General features: G+C 33.0%; 1 protein-coding gene across 1 annotated transcript in view; it reads left to right on the top strand.

Moving 5' to 3' along the window:
- Window positions 1–600: 600 nt before the first annotated feature.
- LOC129219430 (ankyrin repeat domain-containing protein 53-like) overlaps window positions 601–18,239 on the top strand; it is a 34,325-nt gene continuing 16,686 nt past the window's right edge. The window contains exon 1 of the mRNA XM_054853829.1: window positions 601–964. The gene's annotated coding sequence lies outside the window, so the exon portion shown is untranslated. The remainder of the gene's footprint in view (window positions 965–18,239) is intronic.

Below are 18,239 nucleotides of genomic sequence, written 5' to 3'. Positions count from 1 at the left end.
AATGGTACACTTAAAAAGTCAATACAAAAATACAAAATTGGAGAAATAATGCTAATTATTAGAATTAGAAAGCATTGGAAGTAAAAGATACAAATATTACTAAATCCTAAGACAAGCAGTAAATTAAAATAAACAAGTTACACCCTAAACAGAGCAGTCAGGCTTAACAAGAAATCAGCACAATTTAGGCTTAGCTACACAGAATAGAAAAACACTTTAAGAAAGCAAGTAAATCAAAAATAAGACTTAAAAGCACAAGAATACTTAATTATATGATAAAATACAATAAAAATACTGAAACTAAAGTAGTAAAATAAACAATTACAGTAAAAAATCACTTATCTCAGGAGCAGCAAAATCACTCCCCAGCAACTGTAGCGCCCTCTAGCGGCGAAAAATATTATTTAATAACGTATATACTTAATTTTCTCTATTTAATGTATGATTTATGCGTTAATAACGGTGGTTCGTCAGATTGTTGTTAGGAAAATAAATTTTCCTCTGTGACCATTTCTTACGTATTGGACGGGAGGAGCTGACAGCAAAAACCTTTCCTTACTGCTCCACTCTATTCTGTTTAATATAATATAGTTTAGATGACTAACTTTTTCTCCTTGCTAACTTCTCGTCATCGGTTTAGGTGCAGTGAACTCGCTAACAAAAGAATTTAATACGCTTTTAAATTTCCAGATTTTAGTTAATATTCTTTTTCACTGAGAAAAAGATTCTGCTTCGTTAAGAATTGCAAGATTTCAACAAAGTCAGCATATTCGGCTTGTTTCGATTCTCTTTCTTTGCATTGGATGTAATATAACTAGTTATACGACTCCGAAGAGTTTGCCACTGGGAGCCATTGAACGCTAGAAGATTGTTGAATCGCTGAAGTAAATGGTGAAAGTTGCTTGCGTCGCTTAAAAAGCAATATCCTGCCCTCGTCGATCGAAATTTTCAGTTGGTGTTCACAGTAAGCATTTTTTTTTTATTTTAATTTCAAACAGGATTTTTTAATTTGAAAGTTTTCTCAGACGCTTTGTTCGTTTGCCTAAGGAGCGGATGTGGTTTTTTTGTGCGTCTTGTACCTCTTTGGTTTGTTTTCACTTTGATCAAAGAAGCGACGCTATTATTATTATTATTATTCTCTTGCTTATTAAAAGCTATGATGATTGATGAGTACAGAAGATTGTCCTCTTCATGCATTCTATTTGTCTGAATTTCATTTGAAAAGGATAAAATCTCGATTTTTTAGTTTGAAACAAAGTAAACTTCTGCAGAAATCCAACATGGTCAAAACATTTTAATTTCATTCCTCATCTTTCTGAACTTTATTTCCGACAAAATGTATTAAAAGTGTATTCATTTTCCTTTGAGTTTCCTAAAATTTTTACCTATTAGAAAGAAAATGTTCATTATTATCACTTGTAAGAGAAAAAAAAAAGCTAATGCCTTAACTTTTATAAAACATTTTTCTTCCCAACCTTAAAGCTGTAGTGATTTTTTTTATTTTATAACTTCAAAATGGGATAATAGTAACCTGCATTTTGAGCCCTATTCACGGGGTCCTATTTCCCAATAGGCAGCTGTCTACGGTAGCAAAAGTTTCAGGGGCGGCAGATTTTGCAAACCAAGCATTTTTTCAATGAGTTTTTTATCCTTGAATGTAAAATATTAGCATTCTTTCATTTTTCACGCAGACAATTTTTTCTTGTAATTTAACTATGATTACTTTCACACATTTTAGTAAAATCAAATGTTTTTCAATCATTGTAATTGATCAGCATAAAATTGTAAGTGGAGACGAAAAGCGGGTTTTGATTTCAGAAAGTGTCGTTGCGTTTATCCGGAAGTCGCAACAAGATTGGAGTTTGTACTTTGAGGTATTAAGTGCTTTTCTAAAGTTTATTCAGTGCTGGTTTCTTGAGTGATTGGCGTTTTTCTTTTTTACATTATTAATATTGAAAAACTGTTTTCTGTTAATATTAAGTCTCGGAGGCAAAGGAAAATGAATGACGAGCAAAAAAGGCTGAATGATTTAAAATAAAGGAAACATGCTAAATTAAAAACCGAAGAACAAAAAAAGTCTTCAAAATTTTTTTTAACGTGATATTTTTTTTTTTTTTGAATGGGCAGTTTTCAAAAGCGGAAAGTTTGGACTTTTTACAAAGTAATCCAGTTACTATTTATTAATGAAATACCATCGAACAGTGAAGAGTGGCAAGAACATAAGTCAGTGAACGTAATAACAGAGGAAATTATTCAAATTGTTGATTGGTTGATGAAAAAAAAAAATAACTGGATAAAGATGATGTCCTACATAGAGATAACTGGTAAAATGGTTAACGCACAAGACATTAAAGTTCAGTGCTCATCAAAGATTCATCTGTATCGACATTTAAATAACTAAGCTAGATTTTCGATTTCAAAACAGTTTTAATCAAAAGGGTAGGGGAAGGTGGAGGGCACCTTGGGACACTTTTTAGAAAATGATTTTTAGAAATTTTATTTTCAAACCAATTTTCACCAAACTTAGCGGAACATACAATTCAGATATTTTTGTTTCAATAAAAATTTATTTTACTCCATCAATTCATCAAATGAAATTATCACAGGGATGAGATTTTTCCAGCTTTTTCTGTTGGCTTTTTAAACCTTTCCTGCTTTTTTTGCTTCTTTCAAGCCTTATTTTTCTAAAAAATACGATTTTTTAAAATTTTCGGTCCCCGATTTCTTAATTTTTTTATTTTTCCTCTCGAATCTTCCTCCTCCGTGATATCTGCCGAAAACATATGTTTTGGAATCATGCCAACGACGTCAGACACGTGCTGCGCCGAAAGTTGCATGCCTCGTTTGAGATTTCAATCTTTTTGCATCCTGCAAGTATTTCAATTATTTTTAATGTTGAGTGTTTTTTTACTATATGCTACCTTATATCTGCCTATTTTATTCATCATTTTCAATAATATTTTTATTACTTTATTTTAGAAAAAATGCAAAAGTTAATCAAAAAATGGCTTAACACCCACAGCCTCGAATTTTATTGAAACTTGGCATGATTACTTTTTTTGTGTATTTAAGAAAGTGTAAAATATATTTATTGTGAATCTCAAACGGTTTAGGCTTTACAGCCTGTTATAGGTTTTGTGATTTCATGAGGCAGCTGCAAGTTCTTTTGATTCTGAAATCGTATTAGGAAGTTTTAAAAACAAATTTTGGGTTCCAATGCAAGGAAAAAGATAACCGATTGTTTATGTACATACATATTTATTTATTTTCAATTCTTACTATGAAAAGTATGTTCTACCACATAAAGAAATTTTAGATTTTTCTCTCTGTTGTAAATTTTTACTTTACAAACAGACCTAATTTTAAAATCTATGTACTCACTCGTTTAAAACTATAAATTTATATGTTTTTAATGAAAAAAATTTATTTTTTCTAAAAAACATAAAAAGTTGACATTATTGTGTGATGCAGCCAAGATGACTCTGACTCCCCCAACCCTTTGTTCAAGGGCTCAGGGGTTAGAAATTGTTGCCTCTTTTACAAAATTTAGATTTAATTAGGATTAAATACTCTTGCAAAAAATGGTGCAATGCAGCAAATTGTACAAAATTATTACTTATACTTAATTAAATGCGTATTGCCTTTAAAACTGGTAAATTAGCCATTTTGTGATGAATTTTTGAATATCACGGCTTCCAGGTTCTATTTTGATGCAGTTTTGGATGTCATCCCTTTCACAAATTTTTTTTAGATTTCCTCCTTTTTGCTCCCCGACCACTCTCACACCTGTTACCATAAAAAAATTAAAAAGTTATTACAACGTCCCAACCTGCCCCACTAGGTGGAACACCAGCAATAATCTTAAATAGCTGAAATCTTATTACTAACTAGCCGCCTGCGGCGACCAGCTGGTTCGCCTTCTTACGCCATTCGCCTTTTATGCAAGCAGCCACTTACGGCGGCTGTTTGGCTAACTTTACCTTTTTACTTAGCGTTCGCCGCCTTCGGCGGCTGTTTAAATAAATTTGGCAGCAGTATTAATCAATCCATTTCTATCTTTTTTGTGCCATTCACATTTTTATGCCAAGATTGCCGCCTTTGGTGGCTATCTACCTTTACGATCCACCTCTATTTATTTTAACCTCTCCGCCCATTTCATAATAAAAGCAAAGATCACTCAAAAAACCGCTTTTTTTATTTAAGTTGAGCAAAAAAAAAGTTATCTCCAAAATTCCCCGTAGTGTGCAAAAAGTAGCGTTTGACAAAGAAAAGAAAATCTCGCTGTTTTAATTGAATTAAATGCGCACAACTATGAAACGTTTCGTTTTATAGATACAGCAAAACGTCTAGCTTGGGGGTAGGGGGGGGTGGAAAAAGAAATAAATGCTATCCCTAAATAAAACAAAAAAAGGAAAGAAAAAAAGCAAGCGCTGCCGGAAAACACGTGGTCATCACGACATAAAATGTAGAAGTAAGCTATATAGTAAAAAAAAAAAAATTAACATTGTTTGCAATTAAGATTACGTCGTAAATATCGAATCGAAATCCAAGTAATGACGTCAGAGGCATAAAGGAATGAAGAACCTTTTTTCGACCGATTCGTGGAAAGACGTGTTCAGCTTAAAAATATTGTAAAAAAAAAACTATTGCTTATTCTTAAGAACTTTTTTCTTCTGAAGAGGGCGAAATGTTTTTACTATTACCAACTTAAATTTTAGAAATAAGGCTTTGATACTTCTCGCAGGATGATATTAGAAAAAAATAAAACCCGGGAAAAACTGCAAATTAAAGGTTTTTTCAAAAATTCGTAAAAAATACAAAAATTGCTCTGTCTTCAAATTTTTTTCATTCATCATATTTAAAATTAAACTTCCTACACAACAGTACAAAAAATATTTGTGTGGTGCGATTGGTTCGGGGTTTGTGAGGTAAAACGTACTAAAAAGTGCAAAAAAACACATAAAACATTATATAACTTTTTTTTAATTAAAATATCAAAAATCGAAGCCCGAGGTGCACATCTTCGGCAAAAACAGCACCTGTATACCAAATTTCATCTTTCTAGGCCTTACCGTTTTCCCGGGAAGCGCGCCACACACACACACACACACACTAACATCTTATTTTATTATATATATAGATAACATTTTCTGCTGCTGGTTTCAACAACAGACCATCAACAGCAGGGAACTTTCTATTTTCTTTTCTAGATCTCACCATTTCTGTTACTTTAATATTTTAATACTTTACCTAGGATGAAAAATCAATTTTCTGTTAAACAATAGCTATTTTCATGAAATACACCGCCAGCTCAGTCAATTCCAGCCGAGGACTGCAGTTTCGTGCTTATTAGCACTCATCAGCCCGGCATAGGACTAACTGAGCTGGAGGTGGAAAACCTCTTAAGGAAGCCAAGAGTGCCAAACAAACTGGTAGCTAACATTTCGTGCGAATAAGCACGAAACTGCAGTCCTCGGCTGGAATTGACTGAGCTGGCGGTGTATTTCATGTATTTCTGCTTTAGCCCTGGCTATAGGGTGGTAACTTACTGAATATACCTGCCTTGCCTGCAATATTCGAGTGGAACCGAACCATTGTTTCGGTTGCTCATCTGGTCAGTGCTAATTTTATATTAGCTACCAGTTTGTTTGGCACTCTTGGCTTCCTTAAGAGGTTTTCCACCTCCAGTTCAGTTAGTCCTATGCCGGGCTGATGAGTGGTAATAAGCACGAAACTGCAGTCCTCGGCTGGAATTGACTGAGCTGGCGGGGTATTTCATGTATTTCTATGACTATAGGGCGGTAACTTACTGAAAATAGCTATTTTCTCAATTGTGGCAGTGAGAAGCAAAGGGAGGCAAGTGGCAAAATTAAAAATTTGGAGATAACCAGTACAAATGGTTGGTGAACCTCTCCTCTGCCTTAGGGCAAGAGATAGTACTTGTAGCCCTGGTAGGTGCTGCTATACAGCGTGATTTAGGAAAAAACATTCAATGAATGTCTGCCTAGGACGTAATCTTTATCCGCATTTTCCTCGAAACTTAAAAATGTCCACTTACATCCCTTTGCTTCTAAATGCCTCAATATTGTAATTCATTTAAACTTATCAGATTTATTTAGAGCTACAGTCAACCCTCGTATATCGCGGTTAATTCGTTCCAGACTTGACCGCAATAACTGAATTTCTGCGAAATAGGATTCTGTATATATTTTTCTACTTAGAGCGCATAAAACTTACGGCAATATAAATAGATTTTTATCATAATTTGTGCCTCCTAGACATAAAACAGCACCCTTAGCCACCATTACATTTGTATATTACTTAATATATTACACAAAATATGAGAAAGTTAGGTATGTTAGACGTAATAGATATCACATTGTTAATTATTGGGAAATAAAATACACACATATGCAGTTCTTACACATTACTACTAGTCTATGAAAAAACCTCAACTTGTTCGATGAGGGGGCCAGGGTTTGAAATAGAGCGCGGGATTACAAAAATCGGTAAATCCCGCGCAATCCAAAGGTCCATGCGGGATTTCCCCTCTGCAAAGTCTTCAGGGGTCTGTCCAGGATTTTTCGCAGGGTCCGTTTTTTGTGAAAAATCAAATAATTTTGTGAAAAATGAATTAATTTTGTGGAAAAAAAATTTTTGTCAAAACAAAATTTTAGAATTTAGAGATGGCACAAACGACATCAATTAAACTTAAAGTTGAGTGTTTTCCTCTTCTACGTCGATAAAATCATTCTGGATTTTTTTTTCTGATATTTGGCGGGGGGGGGGGGGCATCGCTGCTTCAAGTATCAATATTTATCTACCATTCTACATTCATTATGTTAAATTATACTAGATATATTTCTGTACAGTACTTAAAATAATTGTATCAAAAATATGAATAAATAAAATAAAATTCAGAATAGGGTTCAGCATTCAACTTTTTGACCCAAGACATTCTTAAAAAGCAAAGAATTCCGTTTAAAACTTATAAATTCCGTGATTTTAACAAAAATAAAAAGATATTTCAATTCTTTACCTCTTAACAAAGCGTAATAATCATCAAAATTTCGTAAAATCGGATTCCCATAGCGGATGCAAAGAGATCGCAATTCTCAAAGTGAAGGCATCAAAAGTATAAAAACGGCTTGTAAAAGAAATGTTTTTGATAAAATTATTTTAAAATTGCATTTTAGAGTCCTATGATAAACATATCATTAATATCTGTGGACACAGTTGACCCAAAAAATAAAATAAAATAAACCATCTATTCAGCATTTTAATTTTTGACTCATAACAGAAAATGGAATTTTGCTTTAAAAACTTGAAATGAGAGTTCTAAGAGAAATAAAGAGACTTTTCATTTATTTGAATGCTAATAAAGCGAAGTTAGCTTGAAAAAAGAACAAAATATGATTCTCATATCGGATGTTAAAAGATTGCATTTTTCAAAATGTAGACATCTAAAGAAAAAAAACGGTAATTAAAAGAGTTTATTTAAAGTTAATCATCCTTGTTAGCATCGAAAAATCAAAACCCATATAATTTTCTCCCAAAATAACAATTAAACATCGCACCGCACCATAAAAACGCAAATATTGACAAGCTGGCAAAATGATGAGAATATTTCCTAATCAAGTCATTATAAAGGTTCAACGCCAGACGCTAAGTGGTGATAATTTTGAAGTTGGTAACCCTATCTGAAGCGATCATATTTTTTCCTCATCCTTACTATTCCTTTGCAGTTCTAAGTTCATTTCGCAGATATATATTATTATTGTTTATTAAATCATGAGCGGAGAAAAGTGCTAACCAATACCTTTTCAGAAAAGTTTACAACACCGCCGCTAATTAGCTGTGATAAAACAAACAGCCATTATATTTATTTGGCAGTAGCAATTATTTATCTCTTGCAGGAGCATCGCAAGACTGCCGATTTTGTATTAGCTAATTCCTCTAATTTGACTTTAAAAAAGGTTCCAAAAATTATCGGTTTATGCACAGAAATATGCGTTATTTTGCTTTCAGATTTGCTCTTTCAATAAACAATTTGTGACAGATCCGATCTTGTTTATCAGAATTTTGTGAAGAGTCTGTTTTGTTTGATCGGGATTTTGTGAAAGGTCCGTTTTGTTTGATCGGGATTTTGTGAAAGGTCCGTTTTAGTTGATCGGATTTTTGTGAAGGGTCCGTTAACGGACCCAAATATCCTCTGGCAGGGGCGTAGCTAAGGGGGGGGTTTTGGGGACAAAACCCCCCCCGAAACGTTAGTCTCAAAAAAAAAAAGAGAAAAAGAAGAGAGAAGAGAAAGAAAAAAAAAAGAAGAAAAGGAAAAAATTCCAAGCGATCATATATATATATATATATATATATATATATATATATATATATATATATATATATATATATATATATATATATATATATATATATACAGGGGCGGATCCAGACTATGGATTTGGGAGGGGAACTTTTCTAGCAAGTATGTTTATGGGGGGTGGGGGAGTTATATGAAATTACTCATTAAAATATAACCATAAATATTGAGTTTTACAACGTATCTACTGCTTCTTAATGCCTCTTATGAAAAAAATGTATTCATTACAAATTCTAAAAGTACAATTCTTAAATAATTAGTTTAAAAAGTTTGTTCATTTTTCTATTTGTATGTGCTTAAAGGAAATAATATTTGCACCAGTGGTTCAACCACAAAAGTTTTATAGAGGGTGCACTTTTAAAATTTTCACCATCTGATAGGGCGGTTGTTGAAAAAAAAAGTTGAAATTCTAGTCTTAAGGACGCAGTTTTAGACGGCCTCTGGTGATGTTACGAAAAAGAAAGGTTTGGGGGCCGCCTGCGGAAATTAAAGTTTTAAAAACACAATTATAGGCGATATTTATTGACAATAGGGTCAGAGATGGGATTTTTTTGGGAGGCTGCATCCGTTTTTTTGTAAAATAGATTTAAATCGAAAATCCCACCGCTAAATTTTCTGAAATTGAATTTCCAAAAACGCAGTTACAGACTAACTTTGACAATACTTCGAGCAGTACGGTTCTGGGGCTTTTCCCAAAAAATGTTTCGAAATTGAAGTCCTAGAAAACGAAGTTTTTGAGCAATATTCTGTGATAAAGGATTTAAACACTTTCCCCATTAAATTTTTCAAAACCTTAATTTTTTAATGTTCAGATTTTCTACAGGAGCATTCGGACCCTTGTCCGGAAATTTTTCGTTATCGACATCTTAAAAAAATGACTGTAGACCATATTTGGTAACGTCAGGGGTTTGGCAATTTTTAAAAATTGAAGCTCCAAAAAAGCAATTTTAAACGATTCTCGATGTTATTAGAATGCGAGGTGTTAGGTAGTTCTCCCCTTTAAAATTTTCAAAATTGAAGTCCTGAAAACAAGATTTGAGACGCGCTTTAAAGGTATTGGCAGAGGAAGCGGACTTCCGACATTATGAAGACTTTCTTATTTTTAGACCGACTAAAAAAGGCATTGTTCTCTTTAATTATAGGAAATGTTTTACAAAAACATTCTACTCGGCCTTCTGGGGGATCACGGATCCTGTCGCCCTGTGTCCCCCCCCCCTCCAGCCTCCACCTCTAATAGCGCCACTGAATTGCAGTAGCTTTAAATATAATGATCAATCCTTCACCAAATTAATGCAAAAAACAGTTTAAACAGGTTTTGTCTTTATTTATTTATTTATTTTTATGCAGGGAAGAGGGGAACATTCCCCAGTTCTCCTCTTTAGATCTGCTTTTGCAATTCTCTCCTATCTTTTTCTTGCGCCTTTCTTCAAGCTAAAGTTCTATATAATTGGAGAACTTCGCTGTAATACATTGTGAAAATTTTTAAGTACACATGAGAATTTAGAGGAAGGGGAACGTTCCCCCAGTTCCCTTCCAGGGATCCGCCTCTGCTATTGTTTGATCGAATTTTCTGGAGCTTTTCCTCGAGTTTAAGTTCTATAAAACAGAAGATTTTTTCTACTTTATTGTGAAAATTTTTAGGTATATATGGGGGTTTTGAGGGGAGGAGAAGGTTCCCCCAGTTCCCTCCATGGATCCGTTTCTGTTGTTGCCTAATTGCTTTTCCTGGTGCCTTAGTTCACGTTCTAAAGTGTGTGTGTGGGGGGGGGGACATTCCAGCAGTTCCTCTTTTTTGATCCGCTTTTGAAATTCTCTCCTTACTTTTTCTGGCGCCTTTCTTATAGTTCAAGTTTTGAAAAACGGAATTATTTTCCCGTACTCTCTTTTGAAAATTTTTAGGTACACTTGGGATTTTGGAGGGGGAACGTTCCCCCAGTTCCCCTCCCGTGGATCCGCGCCTGTATATATATATATATATATATATATATATATATATATATATATATGTAAAAGAAGTAACCCCCCCCGAAAGTCGGGTCTAGCTACGCCACTGGGCCAGACCCCTTAAACTAGATAACGAACCCCGAAAGCGGAAAAGGTAAAAAAAAAAATTCAAAATCCATTTTCATTTTGGAAAGATGGAAAAAAATTTAATAAAGCATCCGTCAATTCAAAGCAATTCAAGTTTAATCGACAAATTCCGATTCGCTGGCATCAACGAATTCCGATCCGCCGACATCAACCGATTCCGATCCGCCGACATCAACCGATTCCGATCCGCCGGTCGAAATGCGATCCGAAAGCTGCTGGGAACGACAGTCCGTTTTCGATTTTCGAAAGGTATGGGCAATTTTTTACTTTAACTTTTTGATCGTTAGAAAAAAAGCCTTGTGCAGTGGAAATATTATTCTAAACAATGGGGACCGAACCCCATTCCGATAATTAGATCCAGAAAATGGCCTATTTAAAAAAATAATTTAGCGTATGTGTATGTTACTTAGTTGTAAAATATTTCATTAAAAATGAAATTGCAAAATTACTGAATAATTATTTGAACACGCGGGGGTTGTTATTACACTAAAAATATTATAATTTAAAAATGAATAAATAGAAAAATGAAATAAAAATGAATTATAAAAAAATTCTAAACAAATTTTCAGAACTTATAAAAATTCTCCCTCAAATTAAAAAAAATCCCCCCTGGAATCTGAAGTAAAGGGGGACATTCCCCCCTAGAAATTGAACCCTATTTCAAACCCTGTGGGGCAATTCCATGATAAAGTCAACCAGATGATCAAATTTTCAAAATTAAAATTTGTAAACAAATGAGGTGTCATTTTAAAGGTAAAGAGTTGTATATTTTGAAATGCCTGTCTAAAATTTGATCACTTCAGTTATAAATAAGTTACAGCAGGTTAAACCAAGGTCAACATCCTGAGTATTTTCAAACCATATTTGGAGACTCTTGAAGAAATTCTGTTTTTTTTTCCAAAAAATACATGCTAATATTATGAACTAAGATGAGTAACCATTTAAAGATACAATGTGTTGCTGGTGATGTTGCAAAAATGTGTCAAAATATAATTCATTTTGATTTGTAAAAGAATTCCTCTGGGGTACATTAAGTGTTCTACGTCCGACACCAAAATGGGCAGTTAATTATGCTGAGCCAATAATTTTAAAGCTACATACATGTATTTTTGGGTACAAAGTAAGAATTTCAATCTCTTTGATGTAACCTATTTTCATTTTGTAACAGGTGAATATTTTGTACTAAAATCTAGGTGTCGGACGTAAAAATTTTTTTACGTTCGACACTATTTACGTCCGACGCTGTTACATTCCTTTAAATAACATATGTTTTCAACTGTGTTTCTCCTTTTTTTGCCTATAATTTCAAAGTTAAAGTGAAACATGCATAAAAAACAACTTAGTGAATTTAATGTATATACATTTAGGGTTGATAGGGGTAAGTAAGACCCCTGTTGAGAAAAGGTGTGTTGAATGAACGTAACACAGTTGATCAAGATCAATTTTGGCAAATTTGCCAAAACTATAAGTGTAAAAAGAAATTAGAAACACTAAATGACTGTGTCTATGTAAAGTTGGCTAATGAAGAACCATTATCAACATTCAACCCATATAAATCTTGATGGTTTTCTTTCATGTAAGTTTCACAAATGACTAATCACCAGCTTTTGTAGCTGAACTATCAATTCCTACTAAGTCATCATAGTTGTCTTGTATTTCACTAATACAAATATTTCATCAAAGTTGCTTTTGATTTTCAAATCCTCACTATTAGGGGGGGGGGGGGGAACTACTTACCCCATAGTGTGGGGACATCTTATACCAAAATTTTATAAGTGGGGCCCCTCCTCTAAAAGTTTTTAATAATATTTTACTCAAAAATTCTGACTGCAGTATGCACTTTAAGTTAAACTGTACATGAATGTTTAATGATAATAAAAAATAAATGCTGACCAGGAAACACTTCTTTTAAAAATACTGCTTAAACTCGCCAAAAAATATTGTTCAGATTTTTTTTTTTTTTTTGACTATGTTCTCTGACCTAGAAAAAAATTCCACTTAACCCAAATATATGCAAAACTAATCACTATGATGAACCATGACATGATCAATGTAAAAGTATAAAATCCATATGGATATTTCAGTTTTTGGGGGGTGACCCACTTACCCCAGTGTCCCACTTCCCCCAATTAACCCTACTTTTGAATTTACTTAGTAAATTTTGTTTCAGTATATGTAACCTATAATTTACATATTTATAACTGTAATCATTGTTATGTATTTACATTTAAGAGCAATAGTTTACATCCAATATGAACAATTTACGTCCGACACCAAAAATTTACGTCCAAACACCAAGCTAAAAATATTTTTTTTAAATAATTTTATTCTTTATAATATCATTTGATAACTGTGAAATATGCTTCAATCATAAGTGTACTTTAGAATTATGCTGTTTTTAAAATTAAAATGTAAGCCAATTCACAGACTTTTAATAATTTTTAAGTGAACCATCAATTTTACTATTTGTGTGTTTACGTCCGACACCAACTCTTTAAATTTTTTTTAATTTATACTTTATGGTTCTATTTTGAAAAACTAACATCATTTTTTTATTCAGTGGGATGTAGTAATTATCTTCTAAATAAATTTGATCATTTTGGAACAGTTTATATTTGGTAAATAGAATTAAAATTGAGAAATTTTTCTTCATTTTTTACGTATGACACCATGGAATTGCCCGATGAATCAATTGCCCGTTAGTAACTGTAGGAGAGGAGCCCCCGTTCTTCCTCTACATTTACGTATACAACTTAAAAAGCTAGTGCATTGTAGAAACACCATTCACAGATGTATTTATCCCCTAGTAATAATACAGTGATTTATACTTTCCAGTTAGTGCTTAAGGGTTAAAATGAGATAGCGATTCCCTACACTTTCTTCAGCGATTTTATACCTCCACGTACAACTAGCCCCTCAGACTTTACTTAAAAGATATATACTTTGTTATGCTTTTGTAGAAAAAAGTTTATAGAAGCGCATAAGTACTCGACCCTGTGAGTGACTCCATTTTCCAAGAACCATGAATCATTCCCACTCTAGTTATTTTCAAATGATTTCTCGGAAAATGTTGGTTTGGGACTTGCAATTGTCGGTTTATATTTCGGACGGATTTCTTTTCTCGTCAGCGGTGAAGATGGTTTCGGGGAATGAGGGAAACGTTCTTGGATGAATCCGGAAGTGGGAGCTTTTGCACGCGTTTTCTTCTACTTTTCACAATCAATGTAGCGCAGTATAAAATTCAGAAATTTAAAACAAACAATGAAAAAAAAAATTTGAATTTTGACATCTTGAATTCAAATTATGTTTTTCGCAATCACGAGTGTGTGTATGTAGGCGTGTGTGTTCGTGTGTGGGGGGTATGCGTGTTTGTGTGTAGAGGGCATGTGTGTTTGTGTTTGTGTGCTGGTATAAGTGTGTGGGTAGTTGTGTGTATGAATGTGTGTGTGGGGGATATGTGTATGTGTGTGTAGGCATGAATGTGTGGGTAGTTGTGTGTATGTGTGTGTGTATGTTTTTGTGTGTGTATGTGTAGGTGTCTGTATGTATGCATGAATGTGTGAGTAGTTGTGTGTATGTATGTGTGTATGTTTTTGTGTGTGTGTAGGTGTCTGTATGTATGCGTGTGTGGGGGATATGTGTATGTGTGTGTAGGCATGAACATGTGGGTAGTTGTGTGTATGTGTGTGTGTTTGTTTTTGTGTGTGTATGTGTAGGTGTCTGTATGTATGCATGAATGTGTGAGTAGTTGTTTGTATGTGTGTGTGTATGTTTTTGTGTGTGTGTAGGTGTCTGTATGTATGCATGAATGTGTGAGTAGTTGTGTGTGTGTATGTTTTTGTGTGTGTGTAGGTGTCTGTATGTATGCGTGCGTGTGTGTGCATGTAGTTGTGTATGTATGCGCGTGTGTTTAGGACATGGATGCAACCTGGAGACGGCTGTCGCTATAGGAGCAGCATCGTGAGGAGCCGTTCGACGGTGATGCTACAGAGGGTGGCGGTGGGAAAATAAAATGATAGCACATCAAAACAAAGGCTAATTACTATAATTGAAAAAAAAACCTAGAAAAAACCGCGATGTAGTGAAGTCGCGAAAGTCGAAGCGCGAAGTAGCGAGGGACGACTGTACAATGAAATAGGCTTTTTCTGTACATTGGTGGAGCAGCTTGGGGCAGTGTCTCTACGTGCCCCACCACTATGTGTCAAAACCTGCCTTACTTAAGATTGTTATTATATATCAACGTTTTAAAAGTTATACTTAGCCGCACAATACGTTTTTTAACCTTAAAATTATTATGAAAGGACATGTTTTAATTCCCACATGCTATGATTGAAATTATTTCATTTCCTATTTAAAATAATGAAACTACCTATTAATATAACTCTGAACCTTTCAAAACAGAGAAAATTAGATCCGTTTTTTCCTGTTCACATGTGAGAAATTCCAAAGTACACTGAACAGTAAAACCTGCTGTCATTGATAATGTCCTAAGAGAATTAATTTCTGTTTACGAAATTAAAGCTGAAATTTATGGTGTCCCAAGGTGCCCCACCTTCCCTTAATAATACCAGGGGCCAATCCAGGATTTTTTTCTCGCAACCTATTTTTGTGAAAGTATTGCATCATTCTATTTTTGTGAAAGTTTTTTTTTATCGGCATTGTTTTTGTGAAATTTTAGACGCATCCTAATTTTTGTGAAAGAAGTAGTGGAACATGTGAAATTTTAGTTCGAAAAGTGTAAATGTCATCTAGTATTATTTTTAACAGGTTTCGTTTTTTTTTGTTTTTTTTTTGGGTAGGGGGAGCTAAAAACCTAAGGAGTACAAAAAATACCATCGTAATTTCAGCTTAATGGTCTATGTACTGTGTACAATATAGGAAATTATGAGAAAAACGGTTCTTCAAAACAGATGTTTAAAGATTGCGATAATATTGCATAAATACACTAGGTGAAAAACAGCTAAAAATTAGTTAAAATACTACAAAAAGATTTCTATTTAAGCGTTTGTTCATATAAACCTGCTTATAATTTTATTTTATGAATATATTTTGTTTTAAACAGAGAAACAAATTTTATGTTTTAAAATGCGAATTTTTGTAAAATTTTTGATGTTTTCGTGAAGCTACTGATTTTACTACTTGATTTTTGTGAAAGTACCGATTTCAAAACAAGATTTTTGTGAAGGTACCGTAAAACGGTAGCAAAATCAGCCTGTAGTGGACCCTGAATATGTATTTTTTTTTTTTTTTAACAGACATGTGATCCAAACAAAATAAAAAATACTGAAATTGCTTAGCTGTGTGAACTAACGCAACACTGTTAGTATATTTTACTACAACTGAAACTCCCATGTATTTTTGTATCTATATAGCAGACTATTTTAATTGAATGCATGAAATTAACTGGAACATGTTGAATTTAACTTCCAATACCCCTGCTTTTTTTTGCATACGATATTTTGCTCTCTCAAAAACTACTGAATTCAGTAAAAATACTGAAAAATCACACTGTAAAAAAGTAACAGAATTAATTCGGAATGTAATCGTCTTTTTTTTTATCTGTTTTTTTTCCCTCCTAAAATAAAAATGTTTTTTTGAGCAAACGATAGGAAATAATGAAACAACAAAGAAGTTATTCAGTAAGTTATCGCCCTATAGTCAGGGCTAAGGCAGAAATACTTGAAATACACCGCCAGCTCAGTTAATTCCAGCCGAGGACTACAGCTTCGTACTAGTGGTGTATTTCATGTATTTCTGCCTTAGCCCTGGCTATAGGGCGGTAACTTACTGAATATACCATGCCTTGCCTTCAATCTTTGAGTTGAACTGAACCATTGCTTCGGTCACTTGTCTGGTCAGTGCTAATTCTATATTAGCTACCAGTTTGTTTGGCACTCTTGGCTTCCTTAAGAGGTTTTCCACCTCCAGCTCAGTCACTTCCTAAGCCGGGCTGATGAGTGCTTATAAGCACAAAACTGTAGTCCTTGGCTGGAATTGACTGAGCTGGGGGTGTATTTCAAGAACAAAGAAGTTAGTTAATTTTTTTCTGAAAATAAAGATGCTGTCTTACATGAAACATACCAACATTCTAGACAAATCTTGGTTAGTATTTATCCCCTCATTTTCCATCTTTATATTTTCTCTTATAGGTCTAACTCATGTCTATAATATTTTTCAGTAATTCATCTGCTTTGCCATTGTTAGGAAATGTTTGAAAACTTTAAAGAATGAAAGAGAACATGTTTTATGAAATTATAGGGCCATGAAAAAATAATAACCATGCTCAATTAATTGGTACAGTGTAGTTCAACTTTACCGATTTTATCCCAAAACATGGGGTTAAAATAGGTATAGCTCTTTAAACAAAAATTACAGTAAAAAGCAAAAGCAAACTATGTTACATTAAGACCTAAGATACACATTGTATAGAATATAAAATAAATTATGATTATATTTTATTATGTTTCTGCTATTAATCATTGAAAATAAAAATGCTGATTTTTATACCCGTTTTACGCCGTGTGACCCTATACATATGATTGGATCATACATTTTATGACATGATCTTTAAATTATTGATTTTTGATTCAACAAAACATTAATTATAATTAAATATCATTTCATTGTTTAAAGAAATGTGTGCATACTTTATTATTATTTACAAAATGATGGTTGAAGTAATGTCATTTTTTAATTTATTTTTTTCTATTTTGACTAAATATACATATGTATAAAAATTAGCAATGTTTTTCATGTGTTGATGATTTTCTTCTTTAGCATAGTACTTCTAGATAACTTTTTAATTTTTATAAGGAATAAAAACCTTGGATTAAATGACTATAATGAAAAGAAATAATTTAAATTAAAAGTGCTTCTAAACAAGTCTCTTCCCACAGGCTACCCCCTAATATTTTGAAAATTTCATTTCTAGTTAACGTAATGTATTTTTACTAACAATAACATGAAAATTAGCTCAAAGAAACTGGATGAAATTTTGAAATTATTTTGAAAAAAATAGGAAAGTGGGAGGGGAAATCTTTCAGAAATAAACTACATATTAACTATTTCTAAATTCATACATTATGACCTAAGCGTTTTTTTTTTTAAATGAGAGACTATTTTGTAATCTATTTAAACTATTTTTTCATGTGGTAACTACTTTGGAGAGTATTTTTCATCTTACAGGCTACTAAAGCAGCTGTTTTTAGGGGCAGAACTCAGTGGCAGCTCTGTAATGATGATTTGAATGAGTTTGTACTCTAACTGATGATAAGATGTTGTGAGATAATGAGGGAATATCCTCTTGGTGAGGAAGATATCTATTTTGGGAATAAATACTTAAAATTTCTTCAAAGACAAAACTGTAACAGCAAGAACTAATGATTACCTAATTCAACCAAAATAATTTTAAAGAATCAACTACCTCTTCTTTGTTTGGCTAACTTATGTATGAAAATTGATAAACAGCAATGAATAATAAAGTAATAGTATTTCTTATTAAAATTAAAATGATATTAGATCATTTTATTTCTTAATTATTTCCATTTTTATCACGATTTAAAAGTAATTTTACATTTCTTAGAAAAGTTCGTTGAAGTAATGTGTAATCTGCAAAACGTCTGATCCCAAGTATTGCAGATTAGAAGGAGTTGACTATGCCAATATTTACATTTTTTTTTAAAGTAAGAGGTTTGAAACATTTGATTGGTGAGGAATTGATTTCTGAAATATTTGCAACAATGATAATGTCTATATTGTGAAAATTTGTTTA

Source organism: Uloborus diversus, chromosome 3, assembly GCF_026930045.1.
Source record: "Uloborus diversus isolate 005 chromosome 3, Udiv.v.3.1, whole genome shotgun sequence".
NCBI lineage: Eukaryota > Metazoa > Arthropoda > Arachnida > Araneae > Uloboridae > Uloborus > Uloborus diversus.
The sequence above is the reverse complement of the archived record's forward strand: the minus strand, read 5'-3'. Positions and strand labels throughout refer to the sequence as shown.